We start from the raw sequence: 24,799 nt of genomic DNA on the forward strand, positions 1-24,799 counted from the left end.
CACTTCAGTGCAACCAAAACATAGCCCTAGAATAGCACCACACACACACACACTCTCTCACACACACACACACACACACACACACACACAGGTGCTGCCCCAGAACAGGGACCGACCATGTCCTCCTAATCTTTATATTCGTAGGACCAGCCAGTTCCTGCTTCACAGCAGGTAGGCTCCAGAACCCATGTGCCTCATCCATTGCTCCTCTCTTTCGGTGTAATAGCAGCGTGCTCCATCCTCTGTTTTTATTATGTTACCTGGCATCTTCTATCCCCCTGCCCATTTTCTATTTAATGCATTAAATCTCTGGGCTAACAGAGCTTCCCAGTCATTGTGAGTTACACTCTGCCCTTGGTCAAAACTCCCCAAAATAGTTCTGAAATTAAATTCCATCTGACTCTTTCTATTCCCAATTAACCCATGCTAGTTCCACCACAGGGTAGTCACATGTTAACACCCAGAGTCAAAGTTCTGGGCTGTTATTTTGAGTTCATTTCTAATTAACTGGATGACCTCAGGCAAGAGATAAAATTGAGATGACAGGGTCACCAGGCCCAATTCTCAGGGGATTTTTGAGATTCAAATGGAATATTTGATGGAAAACTTTTATAAAGTGCAAAGCACTGTACATTCATAAAGGGTATGATTAACAAATTTTATCAGCTCTAAGCTATCAATGGTAAAATACATCGTTACCAAAGATCTCAACTATGACACATCTGTGATTATAAGACAACCCAATGTCACTGATATAAAATGTGAAAAAGTATATTTTTTCTGATGAAACACAAGTTATCTGTCTCAATAAAATAAAGAATCTGCCATAAAATTTTCACATTTGCCAACAGCATGTAGTAAGCAGAAATATATGTGGAGTAAATGAGCAAACACTCACTGATAATTCTTAGGCCAGATTATTGCCTCTCTCACTGGAATGGGCGGCAGAGGATTACCCAGTGCCAGTTCCTCCCTTCTCGCTCATGTCCCAGCCTGCTCAAAACCCTCAAATGATGACTTCAAGTCATATCCATGCCTGGCATTTTTAGGGACCTTCATAATGAAGCCTCCTGTCCCATCAACCACTGTCTGGAACTGACTGTTCACTGGAATATGTCCCGCCAAGAAGGGTCCTACTCCGTCAGTCCCAATCATAGTAACCAGCTCAATAGCAGTTTCTCCTCCTGCCAATCCTCAAAGCCAGGTCCAGGCCCACCCACTGTGTAGGAGGAGCATGACCCTGGGTGGCTGCCTGACCCAAGGGCTCCAGGTTTGCACCCTCACTATTCAGACAGCTAACCCCAATTACGTATTTCTTACCTAGAATCTATACTCTAGGTTCTAAAGCCTGAGTGCTGAGGTTGGAAGTCTGCCTTGCAACCTTTTGACTGACCCTGGTGCAGACAAAGACCCTGAAGGAAGAAGGCTGGTCATGGGATACAGAGAACCCTACTGAGAGTTCTGGCCTTCCACCAGCTACCAAAATTTACTGTAGACTTTAGAACTGGCACCCACCTTCTCTGGGCCTTTATTTATATTTCCCTATCTGTAAGAGCAAGGTGGGGGTGAGGAAGGAGGGGAGGGGAGTTGGAGGGAAGAGGGTGTTAGCTGCTTTTTCTCTTCCCACTTAACTTTCTTAAAATGCTCTTGTGTTCAAAGAGGTAGGCCATTAAGTCACTAACACCTTAGTAAAAATGAGGCTTATTGGGAAGCAAGCAATTTAGAAAGGGGGGTAGGAGACAGAAAGAGGGGATTGGATACAAAGTTAAATGAGTCTGGGACTAGAAAAGAAGCTCAAAGGTGAAGCTAAATTTTTGCATTTTGGGTTCAGGGTGAGCAGGCGGTGGATCACTGAGAAGGGAAAGGAAGCCAGAAACATCCTTCAGCTCCTCCAGCACCCCAAAGTCCCAAAGACACCCCTCTGTCCCAGTGCACTCAAGCACAATTCTGCTGACTATCCCATCTTATGTACCCACGCTGCCCCACCCCGTGCCCCCAGCACAGTAACAGTTACAGCTTCATCTCCACTCTCCACACTTGAGTCTTCTCTGCCTCTGCAGTTCCCTCCAGCACATGCCCTCATTCCTTGTCCCTAGTCATTAACTTCAGAAAAAACCCCCATCCTTCAGAAGCCTCTGATCCCTCATGAAGGACCAGGAGACCAAACTCCTGTCTCCAAGCCCCGCCCCGTGCCTTTTCCCCAGGACTTAGCACCTTCTGTCTGGGGTCAGGTTTGGTTCTTCGGTTGACTGAGCGCTTCCTGAGGGCAGAGTCTGAGCCCTAAAAGCCTCTGGACCCAATAACCCAGCACAGGGCGGCACACAGTGAGTGCCGGAGAACTGCTTGGAGAAAAGGAGCCAGGAGTCGGGAGCCATTTATTTTAGTTACGGCTCTGCCTCTAGTGAGAGACTTTGGGGAGACTCAGCTCTCTAGGCCTCAGTTGCCCCAGCTGGGAAATGGGGGAACTTGATGCCTGTGTTCCTAGGCCCCTTCCCCAGTGACAACTGTGATTCCGCGAAAGCGCAGAGCTGCTGGGTGTGGCCCCGCCCCCTGGGAGTCCTGAAAAGCCCGGGCAGGGGGCGCGCAGGGAAGGCCTCCAAGCCCGCCCAGCCCCCGTTCGAGGCTTCCCAAAAAACTCGGGGTCCCCCTCCCCCACGCGTGCACCCCGTGATCGCGCCGCGGCCGGCACTTCCGCACCGCGGGCCCTGCGGCCCGGGCCGGGCGCGCGCTGGGTGCCCTGCGCCCGGCTCTCCTGCCACCCCGGAGGCGCTCTCGCCGGGGAGGGCTGGGGGTTCCCGAGGCGCCCGCGGGCGGAGGGTGAGGGGAAGGAAGGAGGATTTGCAACAATACCTCGGGGAGGAGGCGGCCGGGGCAGCGGCGGCGGCGGCGGCGGCTGGAGGCGGAGGCAGCGGCGAAGGAGGAGGTGCCCAGGCACTCCCCCTCCCATTGTCCCCAGACCCGGCCAGGCCCGGCCCCGCGCCCCGCACCGCGCCCCGCGCCCCGCGCCCCGGGCCGCGCAGCCAGCCCTTACCTTGCAGCGACCAGCTCTCCCCCGCTCGCTAAAGCTACTTATCCCGGGAAAGCTCGCGCGGGGCCCGGGAGCGAACCCACAGACAAAAAGTGAAACTTCGGCAAGGCTGGAGCGGCTGCTGGTTGGTGCCTTTCCCCCTCCTTCCTCCCACCGTCCCCACCCCCTCCCCTCGGTCTCCCGTGCGGTGCCCTGAGAGCTGGAGGCTGACGTCAGGACGGGCCTGAATTCCTGACTTTGCCTGCACGCATTTGTCCATGTAAGGTATGGGAAGGCGGGTGCCCGCGGGGCCGCGGCGCTCGCCTACGGGGGAGGGGGCGCCCACCTCGGGGCCGTGGCCCGGGCCCAAGGTGGGTGCACCGAGGGCGGTGGATTTCCTGGGAGGAAGAGAAGACGACGCGGGGAATGCGGGGAGCTTGCAGAGGAGGAAGGGAAAGAGGGAGGTGTGGAGCCTTTGCCTGCCCTGGAGGAAGAGGAAGGAGACGTGGAAGGAGGAAGCGGCCGGGGCGAGGGGCTACTGAAAAAAATGAGGGAACCTGCGTCCACTGTTAGGGCGCCAGACTAGGGGGTTGAGTCCGGGTAGACGAGCTCTGCCGTGGAATCCCCCTGCGAGATCTTGCTCGTGAGCCCCGCCCCGGATTCCCAGCAAGGTTCAAACGTACTGGATGTCGGAACTGGCCCCGACCAACTTCCAGCCCTTCCACTTCACACGGGAAATCTGAAGCTCTCGGAAGAGAAAAGACTCGTACAAGGTCATGCCCGCCACAGATCCCGGCGCGGGAGCCAGATGCTCAGTCTCCCAGCCTATGTTCCTGTCTGCAGGCAGGAGCCCGACTGCCTCCTTCCCGCGGACCAGTCGGCCTGGCTGGATGTCAGAGGGCAACGCGGGCCACCCTGGGAAGAGATTTGGAGCTTCCCCGGGCCCCGTAGGCGGTCAGTTCCTGGAAGGTTCTGATTGCCAATGAGCCCTGCATAGCCATGCTGATCAGTTGCTTCAAGGCAACTCCTTCCATCCAGTGCTCAAATAAACGAACCCCTGGAATTTACTTAACAGCCCTATCCAGAAACCCAGACTTCGTGCTTATAGCTTCAAAAAAAATCTGCGAACTGGGTGAATTAGTTTGAATAAAGGCAAGAGTGTTCTTGGAAGGTTTGTGTAGGACTTTTTGCTCTAATATTTGTAAATGTGAGCACCATGTGAGGGGCCTATCATGTGCATCAGCCATTGCCTGCAAGGCACGCCAAGGCTGGAGACTCGTTTCTTTGTACTTATGTCCTGCTTCCTGATGTCTAAACTAATCATTCCTCACCCCAGCACATCGTAAAAGCACATTCTCCCAGGTTTATAAGGTCTTCATAAAACAAATTGTAGTCCATCGTTGACATTTGAGGTAAAAAGTCAGGCAAAATAACCAACACAAAAACAGCAAGCAACTTGAACCCACCTCTGGTGTCTAGGTCACCTGACTGATCCCATGATTTTTTCCACCCAAGGAGGAGGCCCTCATCTCCTAATTCATATTAATAAATGTTGAGAGTACACCATGAGTTAGTAATTCATGAAATCTCCAAAACTTGGTTCTTTTGGGATTTGGTGTGACTTCTTTTTTTTTTTAACCAAGAATTAAACAAATGCAGAAACACATATTTTTGCACTTAACCATTTATCAAGCATATTCTTGGTGCAAAGTCTTTGACTTCACACATTTCTGCTTCCAAATTAATCTCTCTTGCTCTCAGTTTCTCATCTATTCATACAAAAATATGAAAATAGAGAAGTTCAGTAATGAAATATTTTTCTCTTTGCAACTGGTATAGTTTGAAATAGGAAATGTGAGCTCCTAACGACATTTTGTTCTGGGGCTTAAAAAGATTATTCTCTTACACCACAATTCACTTATTCTATCCTCAGTATTTCAGCAAACCGACATTCTAAGTGGTACTGTATAATATGAAAAATTCCTGGTATCATGCAAAGTAAGAATGGATTCAACCATTCCCCATCGGATATAACGGGACTTGACCAGCATTTTTTTTTTTCCTTCCCCAGTAACCCACTTATAAAGAATAATAGGGTTCTAATGAGGATTAATAAGATTTAATAAGGTGTAATTAGAGCCATTCATTTCCTTCATCATACACATTGTAAGAGTGCTGTGTTAGATCCAGAAATGCTCCTAATTATGTTGAAACTGTTGTATGAGTGTGTTGGGGAAGATCACTGTGTCACCCCTCCTGAAATATTTATGGAATGCTCAGGTGGGCCTGATGTTAGCACAAGTATTATATAAAGTTAATCACAAAAGATAATTTCTACTCAGGAGGCACTCACCAGGAGTGTAAGAGGCAAAGTCATAAATTGGATGCTTGGCGAACTGCGTGCAGTCTTGTCATCAGTGCAAACTCAAATCAAAAGCCTCATTTTCGTGTGCTGATCTGATTTCTTTTGTATTCACACTTCTCTCAACAACCCTATTAAAACCTGCTGCGTGCAGGGACTTGGGAAAGAAAGGAAGGCTGTGTAAAGCTACAGACACAATTCTAGAGAAATACAGGTTTACGAATTCAGAGACTAAAAGAAGCACAGAATTTCAGATGGGGTGGAGGATAAGTGACCAGAGGATTGCACACTGGTGGCCTGAAGCCCTACAGATGCAGTCTCGTAGGTCCAGTGATGGCACAAAAGACTGAACAAGGCTAGGCTGTGGTGCCCCCATTTTCTTGCATCCAGGACCATCCCTTTCCCAGAGGCCATTGTGTAGCTCATGCCAGTCCTTTCTCTGACCTTACATATGCCTGGCAATATTCTAAGGATTTTTTCATCCATATTTCATTTAACCCTCCCAGAACCCTTTTGAGCTTGGCAGCGGTATTTTCTCTAGCCCAGGAAGGTGAAGTAGCCTGCTCTTAACACAGAGCAAGTACATGGTAAGCTGAAATGCCCCTCTGAGCCCAGGCAGCCTGACTACTCACCCACTGCTGAGTGACCATCTGGTCTCAGTTTGAACATTCCAGTGTGCAGAACTCATAATCTGTCACAGCTGACCAAGAGGGTATGAAGAAGCTACTGGAGAAATAATAAGAACAGGGGCATTAAAGATAGACGATAAAAACCAACTTGGTGTGGCCTCTCCTTAGTTTAAAACCCATCGGGCCAAGCTCCTTCATGTGGTTTGCATAGCCCTTCAGGGTTTTGCCTGCCAGTCCTTAGCCCTCCAGCCAATTTGAGGTCAGGTGGTTTCTCAGACACCTTAACTGCCCCACTTACCTGCCTGGTACAGGTTTTTCTCTCTTCTCCATACACGTGGTCACCCTTACCTAGCTTCTTTAGACTCCCCTTAAACATCACCTCTGAGACTCCTTTTTAAAAATATATTATTTATTTATTTATTTAGGCTATGTTGATCTTGGTTGCCTGGAGGCGGGCATAGCAACCGACTCCAGAATTCTTGCCTGGAGAACCCCATGGACAGAGGAGCCTGGCAGGCTATGGTCCACAGGGTCGCAAACAGTCAGACACCTCTGACGGGATTCAGCATGATCCTGGCTGCAGCACACTGGATCTTCATTCTTCCTTGCAGCATGCAGGGTCTTTAGTTGCAGCAGTGGGATCTAGTTCCCTGACCAGGGATCAAACCCAGACACCCTGCTTTGGGAGCACAGAGTCAGCCTCTGGACCACCAGGAAAGTCCCTCTCAGAGGTCATTTTGCCCCTCCCACTACCTCCAGGGGATGTGTTGCCCCTACAGAGTACATCTGTCACTCTGTGCTTAGTCCCTATAAATGCATAATGTCATTGGTCACCTTGTCTTCCTCTGCTACTGGACTGAGAGTCTTAATGTGTCACTGAGTCTTTAACAAAGTGACCGCCTTTGTCATTGCAGGTATTCAACTGCTTTGTTTTGTTTTTTCCCTTCTTGTTCCTGGTCAAAGGCAGAGGAAGATACAGCAGGTGTAGGGCCTGGGCATTTAGATGAAACCAGATAACTTCCTCAAGAGATGGAGACTGGATGTAAGCAGACCAGTGGGAAGAGAGAGGAAGAGTCAGAAGGGCCTGCCCACCTGGAAATAGAAGTAGGATGGACAAGGGGAGGTACAAGAAAGGAAAGTTTGTAGTCCTTTCCTTGCCCTGAAACTGGCAAGACACTTCATCTTTGGTCTCAGTTTCTTTATCCACACACACAGTTAGATTCTCAGACTTTATGCTCGACAACACGCTCTTCAATTTGATGCTACTTTCAGCCTGCTGACTGAAGTCCTCTTCCCAAACTTAACATGCCACATGATAATTTGAAATATACTTGGTATATCAAACACATTAAATTCATGCTCTTCAGCTGTCCCTCCCTGGTTTTATGATGAGCTTTTCAACTATAGATCATACCTCCAGCCTTCCACCATTACCACCAACACCACCACACACACACACACACACACACACACACACACACACAGCTTCCTGCACTTCCTGCCTCTGGACTTTTTCTCATTTAGTTTCTCTTCCGGAAATACTTTCCCAGGCCCACCCCAACGAATGCAGATTTTTCCTGTCCTAACAGCATCCTCTCAAGAAACCTCTTCCCTGTTGTTCATTTCCTCCAAATCCCCTTCAAGGATATGAAAATAATTTCTCTACCTTCTGAAAAATGTACACACTGGATTGTCCCATTGCACTGTAATTTTCCCAAGTGTGTTTGATCTGTTCCTGTTAATGCAACTCTTCACAGTGGGCTTCATGTCTTCATTTCTCCTCCTCAGCAGCTATGGACTTATGACCAAATGTTATCCAGTGAGTGAATTAATGAATACGTATACTTCATCTTGGCTAGAAAAGCAGTTGTTCAGTCGCTCAGTAGTGTCCAACTCTTTGCGATCCTATGGACTGCAGCATGCCAGGCTTCCCTGTCTTTCACCATCTCCTGGAGTTTGCTCAAACTCATGTCCATTGAGTCCATGATGGCATCCAACCATTTCATCCTCTGTTGTCCCCTTCTCCTCCTGCCTTCAGTCTTTTACCAGCATCAGGCTCTTTTCCAGTGAGTCGGATCTTCCATCAGGTTGCCAAAGTATTGGAGCTTCAGCATCAGTCTTTCCAGTGAATATTCAGAGTTCATTTCCTTTAAGGTTACTGGTTTAATCTCCTTGCAGTCCAAGGAACTCTCAAGAGTCTTCTCCAACACCACAATTCAAAAGCATCAATTCTTCAGCACTCAGCCTTCTTTATGGTCCAACTCTCACATCCATACATGACTACTGGAAAAGCCATAGTTTTAACTATAGGGACCTTTGTCGGCAAAATAATGTCTCTGTTTTTTAATATGCTGTCTAGTTTCGTCATAGCTTTTCTTCCAAAGAGCAAGTGTCTTTTAATTTCATGGCTGCAGTCACCATCCACAGTGATTTTGGAGCCCAAGAAAATAAAGTCTGTCACTCTTCCCATTGTTTTCCCATCTATTTGCCATGAAATGATGAGACCAGATGCCATGATCTTAGTTTTTTGAATATTGAGTTTTAAGCCAGCTTTTTCACTCTCCTCTTTCACTTTCATCAAGAGGTTCTTTAGTTCCTCTCTGCTTTCTGCCATAAGATGTTATCTGCATATCTGAGGTTATTGTTATTTCTCCCAGCAATCTTAATTCCAGATTGTACTTCATCCAGCCCAGCATTTCGCATGTACTCTGCATGTAAGTTAAATAAATAGGGTGATAATATACATCCTTGATGCACTCCTTTCCCAGTTTTGAACCAGTGCTTTGTTCTATATCTGGTTCTAAGTTTTGCTTCTTGACTCAAACACAGGTTTCTCAGGAGGCAGGTAAACTGGTCTGGTATTCCCATTTCTTTAAGAATTTTTCACAGTTTGCTGTGATCCAGTCAAAGGCTTTACAATTAATGTTATCTTTCTGGAAGACTGGTCATATTATCTTAGACCATGACTCTAGCAGGTACAAGGAGGGATGAGGGAAGGGAGAGGATTTGTCATTTGTTACATTGTTCCCTGTGTGCACTGTTCTAGGCTTTCTCAACATTTAACATCAATTTTATAAATTATCTAAGGATATAGTTCTGCTCTAGGAGTGCTCAGTTGTGTCCAACTTTTTTCAACCCCATGGGCTACAACCCTCCAGGTTCCTCTGTCCGTGGCATTTTTCAGGCAAGAATACTAGAGTGGGTTGCCATTTCCTACTCTAGGAGATCTTCCTGATCCAAGGATCAAGCTTGTGGCTCTCGCATCTCCTGCATTGGCAGACAGATTCTTTTACCACTGTGCCACCTTAAAGCAATGGTTGCTTTGCAACTTCATTTCAAATAAATTCTTGAAAAAAAAATGCTAAAGGTCATATTTTTCCAGAAAGAACCAAGCACAAGTGACAGTTTAAATATTTGATGTGTCCTGATCAACCAGGTCAGATCAGCATCAGCCTTTTGTAAAGAGGTGAAAACTTGACATGGTAAACAGTTGTGGTAGGCTTTTAGTAAATGCACTATTAAGGATAATGAAGGCATATTACAAATGAAGACATACTGTTTACTCTCTATTCTTCATACCTCATTGTACAGTGGGGAAAAAAATGATCTCCATGTGAAAAAAAAAAAGATTATCCCACTTCCTAAATAAATACTTACTCCCTATTGTGTGAGAAAACCCTTGGTATTTTCTTGAGAGAAAAATGGTGTCATAGCTCTTTCTTTATTGATTTTGAGGAATCAAACCAATGTAGACAAATGATAGTTTGTATCTGCCCATGAATTTCTGCACTATTTTACCTAGCCTTGTAGTCCGGTTTTCAAGCCAGAGGCTATCATCATTGTTTGCATTTTTATCAAATTGCAGGATCAGATTATCTGAATGCATTCTGGCCCACCCCAACTCAGCACCTTACACAACTCAGCTGACTTTTGACCTCAGTAAGCCCAGAACATAGGAGAGCTGTGACCACGCTTGGAAACCAATAACACTTCAGAAGTCAGGCAGTCCAGTCAGACAGTGGGCCAGTCTGTGGTGGTAGAAATATTGATGGATGGAGCTTTAATCTCTGTTAGGTCCACTACCAATGCAAAGTTTCATAGAGACTCAAACACAAAAGGAGGCAGTTTATGCCATATTTTTGTCTTAACAAGTATATAATATACACTTTGTTAACTCTACTGCTGCTGCTGCTGCTAAGTCGCATCAGTCGTGTCCAACTTTGTGCGATCCCATAGATGGCAGCCCACCAGGCTCCGCCATCCCTAGGATTCTCCAGGCAAGAATACCGGAGTGGCTTGCCATTTCCTTCTCCAATGCATGAAAGTGAAAAGTGAAAGTGAAGTCGCTCAATCGTGTCCAACTCTTAGCAACCCCATGGACTGCAGCCTACCAGGCTCCTCCGTCCATGGGATTCTCCAGGCGAGAGTACTGGAGTGGAGTGCCATTCCCTTCTCCGGCTAACTCTACTAGACCTAGGAATAATGTTGAGAAAAATAGACATAGTGCTAGTTCTACATATTAAAAGAAAGATAGAAGTGTGTGTGTTAGATGCTCAATCATGTCCAACCCTTTAGGACCCGTGGACTGTAGTCTGCCAGGCTCCTCTGTCCATGGGATTTTCCAGGCAAGAATACTGGAGTGGGTTGTCATTTCCTCCTCCACGGGATCTTCCCAACCCAGGGATCAAAACCACGTCTCCTGTGTCTCCTGAATTGCAAGCAGATTCTTTACCCACTGAACCATGGGGGAAGCCACAAAGATAAAACAAGATAGCAACTGCAAGGGAAGGAGTGGGTGAGATAGCTCGGCTAAGATTTCCCAATAGACCACTGGATGGACTGGACCTGTTACTTCAGCCAGAAGTCTCTTTTGATAGTGATGGAGTAATGGAGCAGGCAAAGATGAGCCAGGAGATATCCCCCAGGACCTGCTGGAGGAATACAAACATGGAGCACACATTTTTGTCTTCATAATACAGCAAGAGGTAAAGGATGGTGTCCAAGGGTTTGATGCCTTCAGCCTTGGTCTTGGTGGCCTCTCTGCTTCCTTTAGGAAGCTGTGTAGAGCTGTGAGACTTCGGAAGAGGGTCTGCTAATTCTTGATGATCTGGGTTTCTGGGGATATGCTTTAGGATGTAGTTTGCCTCATTTGTGGCTGCGATACACAGCCTCACCTACCCTTAGAGAATCACAGCAGATATCAAGGCTGGAGATAGCATTTGGGCCCAACAATAAGGATTTAATTTAGATTTCTATTTCCAACTACAGTTTTAGGTGAATGAAAAGAGGTCCATGATAAATATATATATACATCATATATAATGTATATATATATACACATCATGATATATATATATATATCCATGATGGATATAAATATATATATATATACGCACACACCCATGATATATATATATATATATATATACACACACACATATATATATACACACACACATATATATATATCATGGACCTCTTTCCATTCACCTAAAACTGTAGTTGGAAATAGAAATCGAAATTAAATCCCTATTGTATATATACAGCTATACCATAAAATTTATTCATTTTACACATATAAGTGATTTTACATAACTTTATGGAACTGTATAAACATTCAGTTCAGTTCAGTTCAGTTGCTCAGTCGTGTCTGACTCCCTGCCACCCCATGAATCGCAGCACGCCAGGCCTCCCTGTCCATCAACAACTCCCGGAGTTCAGTCAGACTCACGTCCATCGAGTCAGTGATGCCATCCAGCCATCTCATCCTCTGTCGTCCCCTTCTCCTCCTCCTGCCCCCAATCCCTCCCAGCATCAGAGTTTTTTCCAATGAGTCAACTCTTCGCATGAGGTGGCCAAAGTACTGGAGTTTCAGCTTTAGCATCATTCCCTCCAAAGAAATCCCAGGGTTGATCTCCTTCAGAATGGACTGGTTGGATCTCCTTGCAGTCCAAGGGACTCTCAAGAGTCTTCTCCAACACCACAGTTCAAAAGCATCAATTCTACGGTGCTCAGCTTTCTTCACAGTCCAACTCTCACATCCATACATGACCACTGGAAAAACCATAGCCTTGACTAGACGGACCTTTGTTGGCAAAGTAATGTCTCTGCTTTTGAATATACTATCTAGGTTGGCCATAACTTTCCTTCCAAGGAGTACGCGTCTTTTAATTTCATGGCTGCAGTCACCATCTGCAGTGATTTTGGAGCCCCAAAAAAGAAAGTCTGACACTGTTTCCACTGTTTCCCCATCTATTTCCCATGAAGTGATGGGACCGGATGCCATGATCTTCGTTTTCTGAATGTTGAGCCAACTTTTTCACTCTCCACTTTCACTTTCATCAAGAGGCTTTTTAGTTCCTCTTTACTTTCTTCCGAAAGGGTGGTGTCATCTGCATATCTGAGGTTATTGATATTTCTCCCAGCAATCTTGATTCCAGCTTGTGTTTCCTTCAGTCCAGCGTTTCTCATGATGTACTCTGCATATAAGTTAAATAAGCAGGGTGACAATATACGGCCTTGACATACTCCTTTTCCTATTTGGAACCAGTCTGTTGTTCCATGTCCAGTTCTAACTGTTGCTTCCTGACCTGCATACAGGTTTCTCAAGAGGCAGGTCAGGTGGTCTGGTATTCCCATCTCTTTCAGAATTTTCCACAGTTTGTTGTGATCCACAGAGTCAAAGGCTTTGGCATAGTCAATAAAGCAGAAATAGATGTTTTTCTGGAACTCTTTTGCTTTTTCCATGATCCAGCGGATATTGGAATTTGATCTCTGGTTCCTCTGCCTTTTCTAAAACCAGCTTGAACATCAGGAAGTTCACGGTTCACATATTGCTGAAGCCTGGCTTGGAGAATTTTGAGCATTACTTCACTAGCATGTGAGATGAGTGCAATTGTGCGGTAGTTTGAGCATTCTTTGGCATTGCCTTTCTTTGGGATTGGAATGAAAACTGACCTTTTCCAGTCTGTGGCCACTGCTGAGTGTCCGAATTTGCTGGCATATTGAGTGCAGCACTTTTACAGCATCATCTTTCAGCAGTTGAAATAGTTCAACTGGAATTCCATCACCTCCACTAGCTTTGTTCATAGTGATGCTTTCTAAGGCCCACTTGACTTCACATTCCAGGTTGTCTGGCTCTAGGTCAGTGATCACATCATCGTGATTATCTGGGTCATGAAGATCTTTTTTGTACAGTTCTTCTATGTATTCTTGCCACCTCTTCTTAATATCTTCTGCTTCTGTTAGGTCCATACCATTTCTGTCCTTTATTGAGCTAATATTAGAATGAAGAAGGCAATGGCAACCCACTCCAGTACTCTTGCCTGGAAAATCCCATGGATGGAGGAGCCTGGTAGGCTGCAGTCCATGGGATAGCTAAGAGTCAGACACGACTGAGCGACTTCACTTTCACGCATTGGAGAAGGAAATGGCAAGCCACTCCAATGTTCTTGCCTGGAGAATCCCAGGGACAGGGGAGCCTGGTGGGCTGCCGTCTATGGGGTTGCACAGAGTCAGACACGACTGAAGCGACTTAGCAGCAGCAGCAGCAGCAATATTAGAACAGTTCCATCATCCCCGAAAGAAACCTTGCACCCCTTTACAGTCATTCCCCACTTCCACCTGTAGCCTCAAGCAACTACTTACCTACTTTCTGTCTCTATAATTTGCATATTCTGGACATTTCATGTAAATGGAATAATACAATGTGTAGCTTTGCATTTGGTTTCTTTCACTTAGCACAATACTTTCAAGGTTCATTTATGTTCTAGCATGTATTAATGGTTTTTGTTCTTTTGTATGGCTTAATAATAGTCTATTGGATGGATATACCACATTCTGTTTATCCATTATCAGTTGTTGAAGATTTGGGTTATTTCAACTTTGGGGCTATTATGAATGACACTACCATGATTGTATCATGTAAAACTCTCTGTTTGGTCATGTATTTTCATTTATCTTGAGTACACGATGTTTTAAAGTGGAAAAGAAAAGGATAGATAAGCAAAATGGAATCTGAAAGGATATGACCATAGTTTCCAAAGTGATTATCATTAGGTGGTAAGAAGATTTCTTCTTCTTACTTATCTAAATTTTCTTTCAATAAGCTTGTATTATTTTAACTTTTCCTGTGTGTTTGTAATAAGACAAAGCCAACAAAGCTCTTCTTTTTAAGGGCAAAAATATCAACAAATATTTGCAAAGTTTCAATCCCTCTTTTGACAACTGAATCTTCTTGGGAATCCATACCAGATGGTTTGTAGTGAGATATTATTTTAAAATATTTAATGAGTTTTCTTACCCATATTTCTAACCATTAGCTCTTCACTCAACCAGTTAGCTTAAGATATTTTGTGTTAGTACATTCCCAGAGAAAGGGTAGACCTCAAATTAAATGAGATTAGGTTTCTTCTACTTTGATGAATAAAAAATTTAATTTTAATTAGAAGTTTCCAATTATAGATAATTTTCAAATTTTTATTTCTCACCTTTAAGTTGTGCCCTTTTGAGTTTTATTTCTCTCGTTTGAGTTGTAAGTTTAGTATCTTATTCAATCTTTCTTTGAGAATCCTCAGACTCAACACGGCTCTAGATCCAACTCCCTCAGTCCTCCTTACACCATGCCTCCCTGCGTCTAACCACAGCAGTCAGAACCCCGAATCATTCCTAACCTCTCTCTCCCCCTAACTCCTCTCTTCAATGTGCTGTCAAGTGTGACCAATTCTGCCCCCCAAAATTCTCTCCTACTTGTCCCCTTCTGTGAGGTCAGGTCCCATCATTGATGCCTGTAGCATCCATGAATTCAGCCTGAAAGCAGAGTGAGGCGAGAGGTAACCATGGAAATTCTGCTATTGGTCCTCTGCACCAGGGCTCTTGTGAGCAAGAGGTGTGAGATGTGAACCTGTTGTCCCTATTGAGCCTCCAGCCTTGGTCTGCCTTTCATTGTCAGCTCTCCCACATCTATGATTTTGTTGTTCAATGATAACCATTTTTATTCAGCATGATCCTTAGTTAAAAGCCAACCACTGCTCCTGGGGCTGAACCAATAAATAGCAATTAATCCTGCAACTGGAGATTAAACAGCCTGGGTTGGGCTGCAACATGGCACCTTCCTAAGTATTTTTCAAAGATAAATTCAAGCAAAAATTTTCACTACATGCTTTCCTTTCAATCATGAACACTAACATTAGATGGGGTTCCACTGTATGGTCACTAGGAAAATTCAAAGGCCCTTTGAGTACACAATATTATCACAATCCTACCAAAAAAACAAAAAGAATAAAAATAGATATCCATAGAGAAGAGTAGATCAGCAATTCATGTTTACATCTTAAAATGATTTTTTTTAACCAAGGAAGTTTGGTGTTTTCACCTTGCATGAACCTTTCAAATTCCCAGTCTGACACAGTATTATTTCATTTGTCAGATTGATGCGTGGATTACCACACTACCTTAATACCTCATCTTTAGATCCTGATCCTTCTACCTCCAGATCACTCAGGCGGCTGCAACTGTGTAACTTGAGGGTCAAACACTTGCAGGGCACTGAGAAAGCTCTGGCTATAAGATCTAGCTTCCTTTCGGCAGGTGCTGTCGTTGTTGTTATTTATTTATGTATTCATCTATGTTTTTGGCTACGCTGTTTCTTCGTTACTGGGTGTGGGCTATCTCTAGCTGCAGTGAGCGGAAGCTACTCTTTGTTGTCGTACGTGGACTTCTCATTGTGTAGCTTCTTGTGTTGTGGAGCACAGGCTCTAGGCACAGGGGCTCAGTAGTTGTGATCCACAGGCTTAGTTGCCCTGTGGAATGTGGAATCTTCCTAGACTGCAGATCAAACTCACGTCCCTTGCTTTGGACTGTGGATTCTTAACCACTAGACCACCAGGGCAGTCCGCAGCAGACTTTGTGTGTGTGTGTGTGTGTATATATATAAGTTTTCTCTGTGCTCACAACATATGTTTTAACAAACAGGGAAAGAATCAGAACACTTCAGGTTTTCCTTAGCAGAAAGGTAAGCAGTGTGAATGTTTTCTGGTGAAACTTGCAAATCCTGAGTAGGACAGGTCACAGTTTTTAGGTCTCTTATACTGTGTATTGATGAAGCACTCAACCATATAACTGATGGTGGGGAGGATGCCCAGGAGAAGAATGGAGAGACTTAGATTCCAGTCTCAACTCTGTTAATGATAAATAATGAATGTGAAAGCACACAGCAAACTATAAACACCGTGCAAATGTATGAAACAATTAGTATTGGTTTCCATGATTCCTAGAACTACTTTTCTTGTCTCCACTGAACCTTTCCAACACTGTTCTCAAAATTAGCCTCCAGTGTTCTCTCATGGCCTAGTGAAAGTGAAAGTTGCTCAGTTGTGTCCAACTCTTTGCAACCCCATGGACTATATAGTCCATGGAATTCTCTGGGCCAGAATACTGGCATGGGTAGCCTTTCCCTTCTCCAGGGGATCTTCCCAACCCAGGCATCGAACCCAGGTATTCCACACTGCAGGCAGATTCTTTACCAACTGAGCTATGGGGGAAGCCCAATGTGACTCTAATTTGTCAACCTATAACAATAGATCTACTAAACCACAATCTGATCCGAATGCAGTATATATTGAGCCTTGATTTCCCCAAAGAGAATGTAGATAAGAAGACTTTCTAGGGGATCAAGCTCTTAGATGGAGGGTGACTGAGTTCAGTTCTGTTGTTCAATCGTGTCCGACTCTTTGCGACTTCATGGACTGCAGCATGACAGGCCTCCCTGTCCATCACCAACTCCTGGAGCTTGCCCAAACTCATGTCCATTGAGCCAGTGATGCCATCCAACCATCTCATCCTCTGTCATCCCCTTCTCCTCCCACCTTCAATCTTTCCCAGCATCAGGGTCTTTTCTAACGAGTCAGTTCTTCCCATCAGGTCGTCAAAGTATTGGAACTTCAACTTCAGCATCAGTCATTCTAATGAATATTCAGGGTTGATTTCCCTTACAGTTGACTGGTTTTATCTCCTTGCAGTCCAAGGGACTCTCAAAAGTCATCTCCAACAGCACAGTCCAAAAGCATCAATTCTTCAGCGCTCAGCTTTCTTCACAGTCCAACGCTCACATCCATACATGACTACTGGAAAAACCCTAGCTTTGACTATACAGACCTTTGTTGGTAATGTCTCTGCTTTTTAATATGCTTTCTAGGTTGGTCATAACTTTTCTTCCAAAGAGCAAGTGTTTTTTAATTTCATGGCTGCAGTCACCATCTGCAGTGATTTTGGAGCCCAAGAAAATAAAGTCTGTCACTGTTCCCATTGTGTCCCCATCTATGCCATGAAGTGATGGAGGGTGACTGGAGGGTGACTGAACTGATGTCTAAATGTTCTAAGTGCTTTTCTTAAAAAAAAAAAGTGGTTGTTGCAATGGGATGATGGTGAGTCACCAATTAAATTCTTTAAAGCACAGGGCTTTGAGATTTTATTCCTACCTCTGATTACAATGAGAGGATTATGCTTGATCACCAAGACAGAGATAGAAGAACAGATCTTTTTCCTTCTGTTTTATAAAGACTAATTATTACAGTTCAAAAAGTGTCAAAATTGCAATGTTTCCCATTGCATGTTCCACACTTAATCCAAAGGGAAGTAGGATTCGTTGGGGGTAAAAATAAAGAGAATCAAGAATCCTGGACACTTTCTCTGATCCTGTTACTAACCCCCTGCTTATAGTTTGATTATGAGATGATACCCTTTCATACTCAATTTGTTCTTTCAGAGAATGAGTGTAATGCCAGAAGTTCTCCCTCACCCAGCACCTTCTGGCTTAAATCAAAGCCTATAAAACCACAGTTAATGACCTGGCAAAGGGGTGTTGCTAGCTAAATAAGGTGACCATATGTCCCACTAGCCCCAGACAATCCCACAATCCCAACACAATACCTCTTGTCTCCAGGTAATTACTAATACCACTGCCTTTCTCTCTCAAAACTGGTCCAATTTGGACAGCTGATAATCCAGTCATGAATTTCATCTTAATAAGCTGTATGTAAGTACTTTATGCAAAGAAAAGAGTCATTGAGTTTTAAAGTGCTATGCATCTTCTTTTGTTGACCATGATGGCTACTCCATTTCTTCTAAGGGATTCCTGCCCATAGTAGTAGATATAATGGTCATCTCAGTTAAATTCACCCATTCCAGTCCATTTTAGTTCGCTGATTTCTAGAATGTCAACGTTCACTCTTGCCATCTCCTGTTTGACCACTTCCAATTTGCCTTGATTCATGGACCTAACATTCGAGGTTCCTATGCAATATTGCACTTTATAGCATCGGACCTTGCTTCTATCACCAGTCACATCCACAACTGGGTATTGTTTTTGCTTTGGCTCCATCCCTTCATCCTTTCTGGAGTTTTTTCTCCATTGATCTCCAGTAACAAATTGGGCACCTACTGACCTGGGGAGTTCCTCTTTCAGTATCCTATCATTTTGCCTTTTCATACTGTCCATGGGGTTCTCAAGGCAAGAATACTGAAGTGGTTTGCCATTCCCTTCTCCAGTGGACCACATTCTGTCAGACCTCTCCACCATGACCCGCCCGTCTTGGGTGGCCCCACACGGCATGACTTAGTTTCATTGAGTTAGACAAGGCTGTGGTCTGTGTGATCAGATTGACTAGTTTTCTGTGATTATGGTTTTGGTGTGTCTGCCCTCTGATGCCCTCTCGCAACACCTACCATCTTACTTGGGTAAGTAAGTTTCTCTTACTTATCACAGTAATCCAAGTCTATGCCCCAACCAGTAATGCTGAAGAAGCTGAAGTTGAAAGGTTCTATGAAGACCTACAAGACCTTCTAGAACACCCAAAAAAGATGTCCTTTTCATTATAAGGACTGGAATGCAAAAGTATGAAGTCAAGAAACACCTGGGGTAACAGGCAAATTTGGCCTTGGAATACAGAATGAAGCAGGGCAAAGGCTAATAGAGTTTTGCCAAGAGAATGCACTGGTCATAGCAAACACCCTCTTCCAACAACACAAGAGAAGACTCTACACATGGACATCACCAGATGGTCAACACCGAAATCAGATTGATTATATTCTTTGCAGCCAAAGATGGAGAAGCTGCATACAGTCAGCAAAAACAAGACCGGGAGCTGATTGTGGCTCAGATCATGAACTCCTGATTGCCAAATTCAGACTTAAATTGAAGAAAGTAGGGAAAACCACTAGACCATTCAGGTATGACCTAAATCAAATCCCTTATGATTATACAGTGGAAGTGAGAAATAGATTTAAGGGACTAGATCTGATAGATTGAGTGCCTGATGAACTATGGACGGAGGTTCGTGACACTGTACAGGAGACAGGGATCAAGACCATCCCCATGGAAAAGAAATGCAAAAAAGCAAAATGGCTATTTGAGGAGGCCTTACAAATAGCTGTGAAAAGAAGAGAAGTGAAAAGCAAAGACAAAAAGTAAAGATATAAGCATCTGAATGCAGAGTTCCAAAGAATAGCAAGGAGAGATAAGAAAGCCTTCCTCAGCAATCAATGCAAAGAAATAGAGGAAAACAACAGAATGGGAAAGACTAGAGATCTCTTCAAGAAAATTAGAGATACCAAGGGAACATTTCATGCAACGATGGGCTTGATAAAGGACAGAAATGGTATGGACCTAACAGAAGCAGAAGATATTAAGAAGAGGTGGCAAGAATACACAGAAGAACTGTACAAAAAAGATCTTCACGACCCAGATAATCACAATTTGGAAAACTCAGCAGTGGCCACAGGACTGGAAAAGGTCAGTTTTCATTCCAATCCCAAAGAAAGGCAATGCCAAAGAATGCTCAAACTACCACACAATTGCACTCACCTCACACACTAGTAAAGTACTGCTCACAATTCTCCAAGCCAGGCTTCAGCAATACGTGAACCGTGTACTTCCAGATGTTCAAGCTGGTTTTAGAAAAGGCAGAGGAACCAGAGATCAAATTGCCAACATCCGCTGGATCATCGAAAAAGCAAGAGAGTTCCAGAAAAACATCTATTTCTGCTTTATTGACTATGCCAAAGCTTTTGACTGTGTGGATCACAATAAACTGTGGAAAATTCTGAAAGAGATGGGAATACCAGACCACCTGACCTGCCTCTTGAGAAACCTATATCCAGGTCAGGAAGCAGCAGTTAGAACTGGACATGGAACAACAGACTGGTTAATAGGAAAAGGATTATGTCAAGGCTGTATATTGTCACCCTGCTTATTTAACTTATATGCAGAGTACATCAAGAGAAACGCTGGGCTGGAGGAAGCACATGCTAGAATCAAAATTGCTGGGAGAAATATCAATAACCTCAAATATGCAGATGACACCACCCTTATGGCAGGAAGTGAACAGGAACTAAAAAGCCTCGATTAAAGTGAAAGAGGAGAGTGAAAAAGTTGGCTTAAAGCTCAACATTCAGAAAACTAATATCAGGGCATCTGGTCCCATCACTTCATGGCAAATAGATGGGGAAACAGTGGAAAAAGTGTCAGACTTTATATTTTGGGGCTCCAGAATCACTGCAGATGGTGATTGCAGCCATGAAATTAAAAGATGCTTACTCCTTGGAAGAAAAGTTATGACCAACCTAGATAGCATATTCAAAAGCAGAGACATTACTTTGCCAACAAAGGTTCGTCTAATCAAGGCTATGATTTTTCCAGTGGTCATATATGGATGTGAGAGTTGGACTGTGAAGAAAGCTGAGCACTGAAGAATTGATGCTTTTGAACTGTGGTGTTGGAGAAGACTCTTGAGAGTCCCTTGGATTGCAAGGAGATCTAACCAGTCTATTCTAAAGGAGATCAGTCCTGGGTGTTCTTTGGAAGGACTGATGCTAAAGCTGAAGCTCCAATACTTTGGCCACCTCATGCGAAGAGTTGACTCATTGGAAAAGACCCTGATTCTGGGAGGGATTGGGGGCAGGAGGACAAGGGGACGACAGAGGATGAGATGGCTGGATGGCATCACTGACTCGATGGACATGAGTTTGAGTGAACTCCGGGAGTTGTTGATGGACAGGGTGGCCTGGGGTGCTGCAATTCATGGGGTCACAGGGACACGACTGAGCGACTGAACTGAACTGATGCATGTTCAGGGTTGGGGAGGAATTACTTCTAATTATTCTTATATTCTTTCACAAATGTTTTCAGGTACCTCCTACAAGACAGGCACTTGACTAAATAAATATTAGGGATACAACAGAGAATGACATACCCAAAGGGTTTGCTGGACGTTAGTCGGGGTTATAAATAGACACACACATACAATTACTAGAGAGAGTGATTTGTGTTAAGATTAGGGTGTGTCTCAGAGTGTCATGAGAGCCTATGGGAGGTGCACCTGGGTCTTGGGGAGAGAGGGAGGGCAGAGATTTGTTAAAAGAAACAATTGATAAAATGATACACAAGAGAAGAGGAAGCATCAGTTAGCTGAAGAAATGCAGTACAAGGAGAAGTACTCCAGGCAAAGGATATAGCACAAATGAAGATTGTGAAATCATGGTACGATCAAGGAGTTAAAAACAGTTCATTATAGATTGAGCATAGAATATGGGGAGACTAAGAAAAGAAGAACTTATGAGGGAGAAAGCAGTAAAGCTACAAAAATCTGGACCAAGATGGAGAGGGGATGCAATTCAGAGAAAGCAACAGGGAGAGGCATTATAGCATGGTAGAACAGCCAGCAATCTATCCTGGTTGATGACTTCAACCAAAGTTCATGGAGAAGTTTTGAGCAAGAGATGGGCTGCCCAGCATTATGCTCAGGCCAATGGTTCTAAGCAGAAGGACTGAGAGTATGTGAGCTTGGCTCCTGTTTCTGGTCCCTCTTAGCCTGACTCATCATTCGTGGGTCAACTTACATGCATATACAGGCCGCGTGGCCTTTAGAAATCACTGAATCCCATCCTCCTCTGCTTTAATAGATAAGGAAACTGTTCCTGTGGGAAGATCTGTACCTGATAGTGTCCTAGGTAGCTACCTCTTTCTCCATCAGAACTCTATTTCTACTTTCTCAGAGCTATGAACCCCCAGACCCAACCAACAGACCTGTACAGAATGAAAACCCAAAGACATCAGAAATAGAGCCAAAAATAGAGTATGACATGGCTTTCTCTGAAAATGGGTTCCACCTGGACCCAAGTGGATAGAGAGGAGTCAAGGATTTACTGTGTTATAAAAGGACTCCGGGAATTGGTGATGGACAGGGAGGCCTGGCGTGCTGCAGTTCATGGGGTCTCAAAGAGTCGGACATGACTGAGCGACTGAACTGCACTGAACTGAAAAGCAGATGACCACTCATTTAAGAAATGGAAACCAGGGGACATCCCTGGTGTCCAGTGGTTAAGAATCCATCTTGCAATGCAGGGCACGCAGGTACCATCCCTGGTTGGAGAACTAAGATCCCATATGCCAAGGAGCACCTAAGCCCACAGTCTGGCAACTACTGAGCCTGGGTACTCAGGAGTGCATGCCCTCTGAGGAGCACTGTCAGGATCACTCATTACCAAACAGATGGGCCGCAGCATCTGCAAAAATAGAAAAAGTGTGGTGCTCTCTTGTAGCTGTGTCTGGGTCAAAGTTCCTTTTTATCCCTTTCCTTATGACATTTTATCTTTTTGAGACAAATGCTGTCATTGAACACAAATTTCTCTTCCAGGACCCATCACTCAAGTAAGGCTTAACATTCTTGAGAAAAACAGTTAAGTGTGATTAAATCCTTCTCCAGGCAATCTTCCCAACCCAGGAAATGAACTCAGGTCTCCTGCATTGCAGGCAGATTCTTTACCGACTGAGCTACCAGGGAAGCCCAAAATAATGTTACAAGAAATCAGAACACTTTTGTCTGTTAAAAAAATATATTGGAAGGAAACAAAGCAAATTACTAAATAATAAAATTTATTTCTTTCTAAATCTTTGTAGTTTTTACATTTTCTTGAATGAACTGATTGTCATAGATTATAAAAATGCATTTAAAAATAAGTATTTTCTGACATTATGAGAAGACCTAACCCAGGAAGCAAATCATAACTTCTATAGGAAATTTTCCTTATGCCTTCCTTTCCAGCATTTTCTCTCACTGTCCCCTTCCTGCTCTCTGTTCTAACAAACCTACCTCATACTTTGTCACCTTAGAGTCTTCGCTAACCGGGAAATCCACATCTCCTTGTCTACCAAAAGTGTCTGTGGAGACAAATCCTATGGTCCTGCAAAGCCACTTTAGTTGGCACCTTGTCCATGAAAAGCTCCATGATAATTAGAACCACGGGTATTCTAACTGCCTTCAACTGCTTGTATGTCTCTTCAGGTCTTTCATGCTTTATATATCATGTTATTAAAAGTAATAGTATTAGCAGTAATAATGTAATGCCTTTGCTATACTATGAACTCTTCAAGGCCTTTAGGAATTTTGAAAATACCTTGATTACAGTAAACAGAAAAGTGAAAGAGAAGTGAAGTCGCTCAGTCATGTCCGACTCTTTGCGACCCCATGGACAGTAGCCTACCAGGCTCCGCAGTCCATGGGATTTTCCATGTAAGAATACTGGAGTGGGCTGCCATTTCCTTCTCCAGGTGATCTTCCCAACCCAGGGATCGAACCCAGGTCTCCTGCATTGCAGACAGACGCTTTACCGTCTGAGCCACCAGGAAAGCCATACAGTAAACACAGGTGATTGATAAATGAGTGAATTTGTCCTAGAATTTGAGTCAGATCTAAAAGACTGGAAAATCGTGCCATGTCTTCTTTCTTTTCCTTTTTCCAGCTGTGTAGCATTGCTTTGAATTTCGTTAGTATAGCAACTAAGTGGTTTTAGTAACAGTCGCTTTTTAGGCTTGATAAATAGAAAAACACAAGAAAATGCTTGTGTTTCTTTTTTAAAAACACCAAAAGAACATGTTGTATCTTTCTTTATTTAGAACAACTTACTATCCTGCCTTGGGCAAGTAGCTTCCTGGGTTCCAGAGGAACTGTTGGCTCTAAAATTAGAAGAAATGAGTTTGGATTAAGAGCTCTCTAAGGCCCCTTCCAAATCTAGCCTTCTATGATCCTAAAAATGATGGTAAAGCCAAGTCTGACTTTTAGAGACTTCGATTGCTGTGTTCTAAATATTGTGTCAAAGTACCATAACTATTAATAATGTTTAGCATTTACAAGAATGTGCAGCCTGATTCTTTCTTGATTCTCCATGATCTGGTCTCTGCTTTAGTATTTTTTTCTTTCTAGAAGAACCTAAAGTCAAAGGCTTCCTCTCTGTTTGGCTTCTCAAGTGCAGACATGCCTTCTGCAGCCACAGCCATCCCCAGTTAACCTGTCTCCTCACCAAAAGGGCACGAGCCCCCATGACTCAGCAATCCCAGCCTCTGGAAGAGTCCGTCATCACGACAAACCATCAACCATTAGCTTTCTTGCACAGTAGTTCTGAGTGAGGCAAGTACAACTTTCTTCTCAATATAAATCTCCAGATCCAATTAAGTCGCCAACTTTTAATTCATCCCATAGGAATTTTATTGATAATCTATTAAGTACATAGTTACGCCTTATAAACTGTGGATGATATGTAACACATAATCTACCATAACACAAATAAGTAACATTTATTTCCAATTTTACCATTTACAGGTGGTTTCCACATGTATGTGTGCCATATTATCTCTTAGAATTCATATCAATGATTGTTGGGTTAATTTTCAAATGTGTTGTCATTAAGAAGTACCAAGAGAGGCCTATTCCCCACACTTTGTTATGGTCAACACAGAGTGGAGTCCAA

The 24,799-nt window shown here is 43.9% G+C and overlaps 1 protein-coding gene across 9 annotated transcripts in view; it reads right to left on the bottom strand.

The window, feature by feature from the left end:
- The window catches only part of LOC102391153 (LIM domain containing preferred translocation partner in lipoma), a 756,640-nt gene extending 752,698 nt beyond the window's left edge, over positions 1-3,942 (bottom strand). For 6 of the 9 annotated variants that reach the window (XM_044937970.2, XM_006068958.4, XM_006068964.4 and 3 more), the window contains exon 1: positions 3,032-3,180. The gene's annotated coding sequence lies outside the window, so the exon portion shown is untranslated. Of the gene's footprint in view, positions 1-2,850; positions 2,977-3,031; positions 3,181-3,564 lie in introns of those variants that run through there. The other 3 variants (XM_025282700.3, XM_044937946.2, XM_044937795.2) reach the window with 2 other exon arrangements.
- Positions 3,943-24,799: the final 20,857 nt, after the last annotated feature.

The sequence above is a fragment of the Bubalus bubalis genome, chromosome 1 (assembly GCF_019923935.1).
Source record: "Bubalus bubalis isolate 160015118507 breed Murrah chromosome 1, NDDB_SH_1, whole genome shotgun sequence".
In the NCBI taxonomy this organism is placed as follows: Eukaryota; Metazoa; Chordata; class Mammalia; order Artiodactyla; family Bovidae; genus Bubalus; species Bubalus bubalis.